Genomic DNA, 12,461 nt, shown 5'->3' on the forward strand with positions numbered 1-12,461 from the left:
TAGGGGGGCGGCAGCCAAGGGGGGTGGAGTGCCCCCCAAGGCAAGTGGAGGCGCCCCCTCCCCTAGGGTTCCCAACCCTAGGCGCATAGGGGGCCCAGGGGGGCGCACCAGCCCACTAGGGGCTGGTTCTCCTCCCACTTCAGCCCATGGGGCCCTCCGGGATAGGTGGCCCCACCCGATGGACCCCCGGGACCCTTCCGGTGGTCCCGGTACAATACCGGTGGACCCCGAAACTTTCCCGATGGCCGAAACTCGACTTCCCATATATAATTCTTTACCTCCGGACCATTCCGGAACTCGTCGTGATGTCCGGGATCTCATCCGGAACTCCGAACAACTTTCGGTTTGCTGCATACTCATATTCATACAACCCTAGCGTCACCGAACCTTAAGTGTGTAGACCCTACGGGTTCGGGAGACATGTAGACATGACCGAGACGACTCTCCGGTCAATAACCAACAACGGGATCTAGATACCCATGTTGGCTCCCACATGCTCCTCGATGATCTCATAGGATGAACCACAATGTCGAGGATTTAAGCAACCCCGTATACAATTCCCTTTGTCAATCGGTATGTTACTTTCCCGAGATTCGATCGTCGGTATCCCAATACCTTGTTCAATCTCGTTACCGGCAAGTCACTTTACTCGTACCGTAATGCATGATCATGTGACTAGACACTTGGTCACTTTGAGCTCATTATGATGATGCACTACCGAGTGGGCCCAGTGATACCTCTCCGTCATATGGAGTGACAAATCCCAGTCTCAATCCGTGTCAACCTAACAGACACTTTCGGAGATACCTGTAGTGCACCTTTATAGTCACCCAGTTACGTTGTGACGTTTGGTACACCCAAAGCACTCCTATGGTATCCGGGAGTTACACGATCTCATGGTCTAAGGAAAAGATACTTGACATTGGAAAAGCTCTAGCAAACAAACTACACGATCTTTGTGCTATGCTTAGGATTGGGTCTTGTCCATCACATCATTATCCTAATGATGTGATCCCGTTATCAATGACATCCAATGTCCATAGTCAGGAAACCATGACTATCTGTTGATCAACGAGCTAGTCTACTAGAGGCTTACTAGGGACATGTTGTGGTCTAAGTATTCACACGTGTATTATGATTTCCGGATAATACAATTATAGCATGAATAAAAGACAATTATCATGAACAAGGAAATATAATAATAATCCTTTTATTATTGCCTCTAGGGCATATTTCCAACAAAGATCTAGTTGGATTCGGATCCAGATAAGGTCCGAGTTGAACTGACCCAAATAGGACGAGATGTGCTAATCTATTAGTCTCTAGTATGACTTGCATTCTGTGTTAGACCTGAGGTCGGCGCATGGACTCTGGATGGTGACCAACCTGCTTCAGATCGGCCAAATGCTAGTCTATAATTGTGTAGTTATAAAGGTTGGTTTTAGACTTGTCTAGATCCATGTCGTGATACATGGTCGAGCAAGATCGGATTTGCCCCTCCGATCCGAAGAGATATAACATGGGCCCCTCGTGTGATTCGAAATGGATAAGCATGGCCATGCGACTAGGATTATGATATAATTTGGTTTTAAGGTTGACATCACTGGAACGATAAACATGTCAGGCTAGCACAAGGATGACCGACTCGCCTTGATACTGGCAACATATACCATGGGTCTAAAGGAACAGAAGCTAAATGTTGTCCAGGTACATTGAGCCGGCTTCATCGAACACTTGGAGTTGGCACGCTTTGCTAGAGGCCGCTACCTACTGGGCGAGCTAGATGATGTCCGACTTGCGACAAAGTGGAAGAGAGCATAAGGGGTCACACACTTAAGGGGTAAGGGACCTACGAGGTCAGGTTTGACTTTGCTAGTTGGATGTGTTCCAACCAGCGCTCGGATCCGAGCTGAATGGACTTTGGTAATATAGAGGCCCGCTGGGTCTCAAGTGTCAAGGCCCCGATGGGATGTCTATATAAGGGGAGAGACACCCTTAATGTTGGCAGTCATTTTGGATCAAGAGTTGGTCCTAGGAGTCCACTGCCCGACATTCCTCCTGTACTTGTGGATATCATTAGAGGCAGTGCACTTGGTGATGTGATACATCTTCAATGTATTTTAAATTTTTTATTGTTTCATGCTATTATATTATCAATTTATGATGCTTTATATGCAATTTTATACTCACTCCCTCCCAAAATAAGTGACTCAACTTTGTACTAATTTTAGTACAAAGTTGTGTTAGAGTAAAACGAGAATGAAAGCGAAAGGAGATTCTCAAGTGTATATATATATACACACATCTGGAAGAGGTGGGAAGAAGAGGTGTTTGTTCAGAGGCATCCCTCCAGAACAGGTGCCTATTGGCAATAAAAAGAGAGAAGGGACATGACTGTTCGGGGTTGGACACACCCCTTTACTAATGACTATTCATTAATTAGCATGTGCTAATTAATCTACTAATTAATTCCTAACACTCACCCTTGTACAACACCGCTCCTTGAATGTTTCATCATTGGAAACTTCTTGTACATAGATCTTCCATCTTGAGAAATCTTCCGTATAATCTTGAGAGTGTCCCCCAAAAACCCTGTGGAAAAAATATGAGGAGAATAGAGGAGATATGTTGCTAAAACTCCTTTAAACCCAATGGGAAAAATAATAAGGAAAAAATGCAACATATAATAATTATTGTCCCTTGGTAACTCATACGAGAAAACCTTTGAGAAAGGAGAAAACCCATTGGTGAGTTTGGAGAACAATAAATATGCTTTGTATACTTTCCTTTAAAAAAACCAGTGGGAAAAATAGAAAGTATTGCATATGTCGCCTCGTTAAAATCTTTTATGAGAAACTTTGAGGGAAAGATCATAAGGGAAAAGAGTGCAATCTCATATATCATTGAAAACTCCTTTAAACCACAGTGGGGAAAATATAAGGAGAAAATGGTATGACATATCATAATAATTGTCTCTTTTAACTCGACATGAGAAAATCCATAGAGTTTAGAGGACAATAAATATGTCGTATATACTTTCCTAAAAACTCCAGTGGGGAAAACAAAAAGTATGACATATGATCTCATGTTGATATTACCTCAAAAACCTTGATGAGAAGCTGTAAAAGTAAACTCATAAAGGGAAAAGGAGTATAATATGATGCTTTGAACATGAGTAATTCAGGAAGATACTCTCCCTGATACTTGCAAATCCCGAAGTCGTCGAATACCAATTCCATGAACATGTTTCTGAAATGTTCAACTTGGTAGAGACTTCATAGACAAATCAATGAGATTGTCACGTGATTTGATTTGCAAGATGAGCAATATAGTGATATTGCTTACTATGTAACATGTTTGCACCCAGACAACACAAGCAACATTATCTTTGAGATAATGGTTGGTGGATGTAGCCACGAGGTTTGTTTCAAAGACCTTCATGGGATGGCTACCACACCTAGCTGGAACACAAAGCTTGACTATGACAAGCATAGTAGGGATCTGATCAATGGATCCAATGATATTGGTGTCCAGATTTCTCGTAAACTGAAAGACTCGGACAAAATGTTTGATGCCTTGGAGTCACTTATTTTGGGACGGAGGAAGTATCATTTTTGGGAACTAACCTATTAACTCAGTGCCCAGTGCCAGTTCCTATTTTCTGCATGTTTTTTTGTTTTTCAGAAAATCAATACCAAACGAAGTCTAACACGATGAAACTTAGATGATTTTTTCTAGACGAGAAGGGACCCTAGAAGGTTTGAGAGGAGGCCAGAATATCTATGGGAGAGCCACAAGCTCACACAGCATGCCCCCAAGGGGGTGCCACCTGAGCTTGTGGGTCCCAAGCAGCGCGCCCCCAAGGGGGCGCCACCTAATTCCAAGCCTATAAATTCCCATAAATCTCCAAACCAAAAAAGAGCCACCCGAAACAATTTTTCAGCCGCCGCAAGCTTATGTTCTTTCGTGACCCCATCAGAATGCCTTTTCCGACACTCTGCTGGAGGGGGAATCGATCACGGAGGGTTTCTGCATCATCCTTGCTGCACCACCAATGATTTGTGAGTAGTCTACCATGGACTTATGGGTCCATAATGATTAGCTAGATGGCTTTCTCTTTCTCTGATGTTCAATACAATGTTCTCCTCAATCTTCTTGGAGTTCTATCCGATGTAGTCTTCTTTTGCGGTGTGTTTGTTGGGGTTTGATGAATTATGGGTTTATGATCATATTATTGAGTCTTTTCTGAACTTTATTATGCATGATTAGATAGCTTTGTATTTCTCTCCGATCTATCTGTTTGGTTTGGCCAACTAGAATGATTTATCTTCAATGGGAGACAATTTGTGCACCCTCATCCTTGTATACGATGGTTGTTTTTAGAACTTTCCAATATTCATGACCCTCCTACTAAGCGTTTAGCTACTACTCCCTCTATCAAAAAAAGTTTGTCCCTCAAATGGATGTATCTAGCACTAACTTGGTGCTAGATACATCCATTTGAGAAACAAGTTTCGAACAAGCTTTTTCAGACAGAGGGAGTATATTTCTAGTTCATGAATTTGGCGATATTATGAGAGAAGCAATAGAAATATTTGCTCACTATAGAATAAATAGTGAGTGTCCTCCTATAGAAGAAATAATTTATGATCAAGAAGAGATAAGGAAATTAATCAATGGATTATGCTGCTGATATGTCACCAACGTATCTATAATTTTTGAATGTTTCATGCTATTACATTATCAAACTTGGATGCTTTATATGCATTTTTATGCTATTTTATATCAATTTTGGGAACTAACCTATTAACCCAGTGTCTAGAGTTAGTTATTGTTTTCTGCTAATTTTTGTTTTTCCAGAAAAATGGTACCAAATTGAGTCCAAATGTTATTAAACATTTTGACAATTTTTTCTGGACATAAGAGACCCTAGAAGCTTCGGGAGGAGACCAGAGGACAAACGAGGAGACGACAAGGCAATAGGGCATGCTGTGCTACCTTTTGGGCCCCACATGGCTCCATCTGACCTAATTCCACTTCTATAAATTCCCAAATATTGGGAAACCCCTAGAGAGCCACCTGAAACACTTTTTCTGCCGCCGCAAGCTTCTGTTCTTTCGTGATCCCATCTGGATGCCTTTCTTGGTACTCTGCCGGAGGTGGAATCGGTCACGGAGGGCTTCTACATCATCCTTGTTGCCTTCTGTTGATGCGTTAGTAGTTTACTAGAGACATGTGAGTCCATATCTAGTAGCTAGATGGCTTCTTCTCTCTCTATTTGATCTTCAATACAATGTTCTCCTCGATCTTCTCGGAGTTCTATCCAAAGTAGTCTTCTTTTGCGGTGTGTTTGTTGGGATATGATGAATTATGGGTTTATGATTAGACTATCCATCGAAAGTAATTGAGTCTTTTTTGAACTTTATTATGCATGATTATGATAGCTTTGTATTTCTCTCCGATCTATCCATTTGGTTTGGCCAACTAGATTGATTTATCTTCAGAGGGAGAGGTCCTTTGTAGTGGGTTCAATCTTGCGGTGTCCTCACCTTGTGACAGAAAGGGTAGCGAGGCACATATTGCATTGTTATTACTAAAACGATGGGGTTTATTTATATTGATTGGGTTTACTTTGTCTACATCATGTCATCTTGCTTAAAGCTTTACTCCGTTTGTCATGAACTTAATACCATAGATGCATGCTGGATAGCGGTCGCTTGGTGGAGTAATAGTTGTAGATGCAGGCAGGAGTCGGTCTACTTGTCACGGAGATGATGCCTATATGTGTGATCATTGCCATAAATAACGTCATAACTATGCGCTTTTCTATCAATTGCCCAACAGTAATTTGTTTACCCACCGTATGCTACGTGTTCGAGAGAGAAGCCTCTAGTGAAAACTATGGCCCCTGGGTCTACATTTACCATATTATAAAAACTAAAAATACTTTGTTGCCATTTATTTACTTTTATTTTGTTTTGCAATCTATCTATCTACCTATACAATATTTGATCCTTGCAAGTAGCGAGTTCAAGGGGATTGACAACCCTCTTGCCCGCGTTGGGTGCAAGTATTTGCTTTTGTGTGTGCAGGTACCGACAGGAGAGTTTGCTTGCTTCGATAAATTTGGTTCTCACTGAGGGAACGCACAATCTCCTCTCCTCTTCGGGGAAAATCCCAACGCGGTTTATAGGTAGTAGGAAGAATTTCTGGCGCCGTTGCCAGGGAGGCATCATCAAATTCTTATCAGGTCCGTGCACACAAACTTTCATCTACTTGCTATACTTTTTATTTGCCTTTTGTTTTTCTCTCTTTTTCATCTCCCTCCACTTCTCATCAAAATCAAAAACACAAAAATATTTTACTTTGTTAGTTTGCTTGTTTGCTTGCTTTTCCCTTATGGCTAGTTCTTCTCCCGATATGCCATTCCCTCCTTACCTAGGAGAAGGCTCTGGGATTTTGGATTTTAAACAACTATGTGATGAATCTTTAAAAGAATCTTGGGGTAGATGATTAGAGATACAAATGAGAGCTAATCCCAAGAGTCATATCAAGTTACTCCTTAGGAGCTTTTATGTTGGTTTATCTTTTGTTCATAGACGTGTCTTAGATTCTATGTTTGAAAAATATTTCCTAGGGAATAATGCTTTTGACACCTATCAAAAGATGAAGAGTGTGTTTGGACAACCAAAACTAGAAACCATTGAACCTACCATACTAGTAAGCCATCGTTAAACTGAGATGATAAAAGAAACTAAAGCTAGTATGGAATCTCAGTTTAAAGGGTTATATAATCTTTCCAATAAAATAAATGGTAATGTGGTGTTACAAAATAAGATATATGATACTTTGGAACAGAAAATTGATAATTTTAATATCTTAAAAGCTAAAATAGAAATTCTCAATGCCAAATTTGATCACTTGGTTTATATTATTGATGGCAAAGAGAGTAAAATAGGAGAAGGGAAGATAGATACCATTGGAACCTTTGTAAAGAGTTGTTTAGGCATGCAACTAAGGATGAAAATACTTAAAACAATGCCTTATGCCTAACCAGGGGCGTAAAACAATAGCGCTTGTCAGGTGGCAACCCAATAGTTATCTTAATTGTTTACTTTTTCTTTCTGTTTTGGTGTGTTGACACGATTATTGATGTTTTAGTTAGTGTTTGTGCCAAGTAAAGCCTTTGGGATGATTTGGTTGATAGTTGACTTGATTATGTGAAAAAACAAAAAAAAATTGCACCTAGTGCTGGAATTACTATAATTCACTGGAACGTGATAAAATTATAAAATGTTTAGACATTATTGATATACAAATTTCCCACATAGTCCTAACTTTTCAGATTTTTTGAGTTACAGAACTATAGTGTTTTTTCAGATCATTACAAACTGTTCTATTTTAGACAGATTCTGTTTTCTATTGCATAGTTTGCTTGTTTTAATGATGCTATGGATTATATCAGGGGGTATAAGTCATGGAGAAGTTAGAATATTATAAGTATTATGCAAGAATAAAATATGAACGGGTTCATAAGAACACCTAAAGTTTATGATGTGTCTATTATACTAACGGATCTCATGAGGTTTCTGTTGAGTTTTGTGTGCTGAAGTTTTCAAGTTTTAGGTGAGCTCACGATAGATGAAGGAAAAAGGAGCGGCAAGACCCAAATCTTGGGGATGCCCAAGGCACACCAAGGTAATATTCAAGGAATACCCAAGCGTCTAAGCTTGGGGATGCCCCGGATGGCACCACCTCTTTCGTCTACAATCTATCGGTATGTGATGTCTACTACACAACTTTATTCTTGTAGGCTCATGTTGGGCCTCCAAACACAGAGTTTTGTAGGACAGTAGCAATTTTCCCTCAAGTGGATGACCTAAATTTTATCAGTCTATGGGAGGCGTAGGATGAAGATGGTCTCTCTCAAACAACCCTGCAACCAAATAACAAAGAGTCCCTTGTGTCCCCAACACACCAAAAACAATGGTAATTTGTATAGGTGCATTAGTTCGGCGAAGAGATGGTGATACAAGTGTAGTAATGATAGTAGATATTGATTTTTGTAATAGTAATAATAAAAAACAGCAAGGTAGCAAGTAACAAAAGTGAGCACAAACGGTATTGCAATGCTTGAAAATGAGGCCTAGGGTCCGTACTTTCGCTAGTGCAATCTCTCAATAGTGCTAATATAATTGGACCATATAACCATCCCTCAACGTGTGATGACCAAGTATGGTTCTGCTCGTGGTGTCATTGATAGATCTAGCTTCTCCACCATCTCGATGCTTGTAGCGTTGATCAAACTCATGTGGTCGATTGTCATGGCACATGATCTCTCTTGTACCACAACACGAGTATGAAAAAGTCCATCCCATCGACCTTCCTCCTCCAATTGAAATCCATAGCGTAGCTTCCATGATAATCCAGTCATCTCTTGCACAGTGTCGTGAACAACCTTGCTCTGAATACCACCTGATATAGACCGAACCTTGTGGCGAGATCCGATCTGTTGTTGCGGCCCGTGGTACAAACATCACAATGTTGCATAAAAAAACCCTGATATTGACCGAACCTCATGGCGAGATCCGATCCGTTGTTGGGGCTCGATCTTTCACGACACTCCACCTTCAGTAATAACAACCTCTTGCCCGCGCACGCAATGTGCATGAGTAGAGGGTTTGAACCTTACGGCTCAGCACGAGAAAACCAATCTCGACGACGGTACTCATGCACAAACAATTTTCACAAAGAGAAATCGCAACACAGAGGTTTTCTAAATCTTCCTCCAAAACTTAGGGATTTTTAGAGAGCTTCCGCCAAAACTCGATATGGCTATTTACCCTAAAAACACATCGTGTCTATTCATAAAATATAACCTGACTTTTACATGGCACACCTTGGCTTTTATATTAGCCGAACCATCTAAGAAACTTGATAAGCAAGGAAGGAAAATCCTATGTGTACTCTCACGGCTAAAAATTAAACAAAACAAGTCCAAAGACTTGCCTAAAGATAACTCCAGGACTCTAAAAAATTGCCTTTTACATCTTGGCAGTTTTCATTTCCTAAACAAAACTGATGCACCAACTTAACATAATCAGCTACCGGTGGCCCCCATCCGCAGGCTCGCAAGGAGAGCACGTCACGTGGTAAAAAGTGAATGGATCTGGAACAATATATTGGACGAACTCTGCCGAAGTAGTACTCCACACGGCTTCTTGTTTTCTTTGTGTTACATGCATCTAGGACTCCTACGTGGGCACCAAAATCACAATGTGCTAATATTTTGGTTGCATGCCGATCAAAACCATCAGCGTAATCACGTGCATGTACCTGATCTGGTGCATGTATGACTACATCCAATTCTTTTTTACTTGCTTTATTTTGGTATTTTTCTTTCGACTGAACAAAAATCATCTGAGGTCTTGTAGATTCAGGTTTATGTGCAGACGCAACAAAAGTCTCAGCCTCCTTATTATCTATACCAAATTGAATTAGTTTTGGCACGCAAATATTATTGATCCATAGTTCATTAAAATGCAATAATGTCTGAACATCAACAACATCATCTACAGTCATGGTCATATCACTATTTTTGTGTGTTCACATGATTAAGCTACTGTAGTAATCATGTTTTATAGCTTTTGTTTCAATAAAGTGCCACGCAAGACCTTTAGGATAGCTTACAGTGATAGTTGTGTTGATCCTGTTGAAAATTAGACTTTTGCGCCCAGTAAATTAGTTTTGATAATTGATAGAAACGTGATTTTGATCTGATTCTTTTTGTTATGGCTTGGTACACAAATTTCTCAGTTTTTCCTAATTTGGATGGATTGTTGGAGTTACATAAGTATTCGAGAGTTACATATTAGTATAGACTGTTCTGTTTTTGACAGATTCTATTTTTTATGTGTTGTTTGCTTATTTTGATGAATCTATGAGTAGTATCGGAGGGTATGAACCATGGAGAAGTTGAAATACAGTAGATATAACACCAATATGAATTTAGAATGAGTTCACAACAGTACCTAAGTGGTGATTTACTTTCTTATACTAACAGAGCTTACGAGTTTTCTGTCGAGTTTTGTGTTGTGAAGTTTTCAAGTTTTGGGTAAAGATTCGATGGACTATGGAATAAGGAGTGGCAAGAGACTAAGCTTGGGGATGCCTAAGGCACCCCAAGGCAATATAAGGAAAACCAAGAGCCTAAGCTTAGGGATGTCCCGGATGGCATCCCCTCTTTCGTCTTTGTTCACCGGCAACTTTACTTGGAGCTATATTTTTATTCACCACATGATATGTGTTTTGCTTGGAGCGTCATTTTATTTTATTAGGTTTTGCTTGCTGTTTGAATAAACTACCAAGATATGAAATTCTTAAATGTTAGAGAGTATTCACATAGTTACATAATTATTCGACTACTCATTGATCTTCACTTATATCTTTTGGAGTAGTTTGTCATTTGTTCTAGTGCTTCATTTATATCTTTTAGAGCACGGCAGTGGTTTTATTTTGAAGAAATAGAAGAACTCTCATGCTTCATTTAAATTCATAACTTTATATGCTTAGTTTCTTTTTGAGCTTTCATACACTTATAGCTCTAGTTCATCCGTTGCATGGCAATCCCTACTCACTCACATTGATATCTATTGATGGGCATCTCCATAGCCCGTTGATACGCCTAGTTGATGTGAAACTATCTTCTCCATTTTTGTCTTCTCCACAACCACCATTGTATTTCACCTATAGTGTTATATCCATGGCTCACGCTCATGTATTGCATGAAGATTGAAAAAGTCTGAGAACATCAAAAGTATGAAACAATTGCTTGGCTTGTCATCGGGGTTGTGCAGGATTTAAATATTTTGTGTGATGGAAGATAGAGCACAGCCAGACTATATGATTTTGTAGGGATAACTTTCTTTGGCCATGTTATTTTGAGAAGACATGATTGCTTTGTTAGTATGCTTGAAGCATTATTATTTTTATGTCAATATTAAACTTTTGTTTTGAATCTTATGGATCTGAATATTCTTGCCACAATAAAGAAGATTACATTGATAAATATGTTAGATAGCATTCCACATCAAAAACTCTGTTTTTATCATTTACCTACTCGAGGACAAGCAAGAATTAAGCAAGGGGATGCTTGATACGTCTCCAACATATCTATAATTTTTGATTGTTCCATGCTATTATATTATCCATCTTGGATGTTTTATATGCATTTATATGCTATTTTATATGATTTTTGGGACTAACCTATTAACCTAGAGCACAATGCCAATTTCTGTTTTTCCTTGTTTTTGAGTTTTACAGAAAAGGAATACCAAATGGAGTCCAATTGACCTGCCAATTTTTGTGGATTTTTTATGGACCAAAAGAAGCCCCTGGAGTAAAAGAGTTGGGCCAGAAGAGTCCCGACCCATCCACAAGCGTGGAGGGCACGCCCTACCCTCTGGGGGCACCCCCTGCCTCGTGGATGACTCGGAGACCCCCCTGACGTGAGACCAACGCCAAAAATTCCTATAAATACAGAACCCCCCGAAAAGAAACCTAGATCGGGAGTTCCGCTGCCGCAAGCCTCTGTAGCCACCAAAAACCAATCGGGGCCCTGTTCTGGCACCCTGCTGGATGGGGGATCCATCACCAGTGGCCATCTTCATCATCCCGACGCTCTCCATGACGAGGAGTGAGTAGTTCACCATCGGGGCTGAGGGTATGTACCAGTAGCTATGTGTTTGATCTCTCTCTCTCTCTCTCGTGTTCTTGATTCAGCACGATCTTGATGTACCGCGATCTTTGCTACTATAGTTGGATCTTGTGATGTTTCTCCCCCTCTACTCTCTTGTAATGGATTGAGTTTTCCCTTTGAAGTTATCTTATCGGGTTGAGTCCTTAAGGATTTGAGAACAGTTGATGTATGTCTTGTGTGGGATACCCGTGGTGACAATGGGGTATTCTATTGATCCACTTGATGTATGTTTTGGTGATCAACTTGTGGGTTTCGTGACCTTGGGAATCTATGCATAGGGGTTGGCACATGTTTTCGTCTTGACTCTCCGATAGAAACTTTGGGGCACTCTTTGAAGTTCTTTGTTTTGGTTTGAATAGATGAATCTGAGATTGTGTGATGCATATCATATAATCAAACCCACGGATACTTGTGGTGACATTGGAGTATCTAGGTGACATTAGGGTTTTGGTTGATTTCTGTCTTAAGGTGTTATTTTACTATGAACTCTAGGGTTGTTTGTGACACTCATAGGAATAGCCCAATGGATTGATCGGTAGAATAACTTTGAGTTGGTTTCGTACCCTACAATAATCTCTTCGTTTGTTCTCCGCTATTACTGACTTTGGAGTGACTCTTTGTTGCATGTTAAGGGATTGTTATATGATCTATTTATGTTATCATTGTTGAGAGAACTTGCACTAATGAAAGTATGAACCCTAGG

This window comes from Triticum dicoccoides, chromosome 7B (assembly GCF_002162155.2).
Source record: "Triticum dicoccoides isolate Atlit2015 ecotype Zavitan chromosome 7B, WEW_v2.0, whole genome shotgun sequence".
NCBI lineage: Eukaryota > Viridiplantae > Streptophyta > Magnoliopsida > Poales > Poaceae > Triticum > Triticum dicoccoides.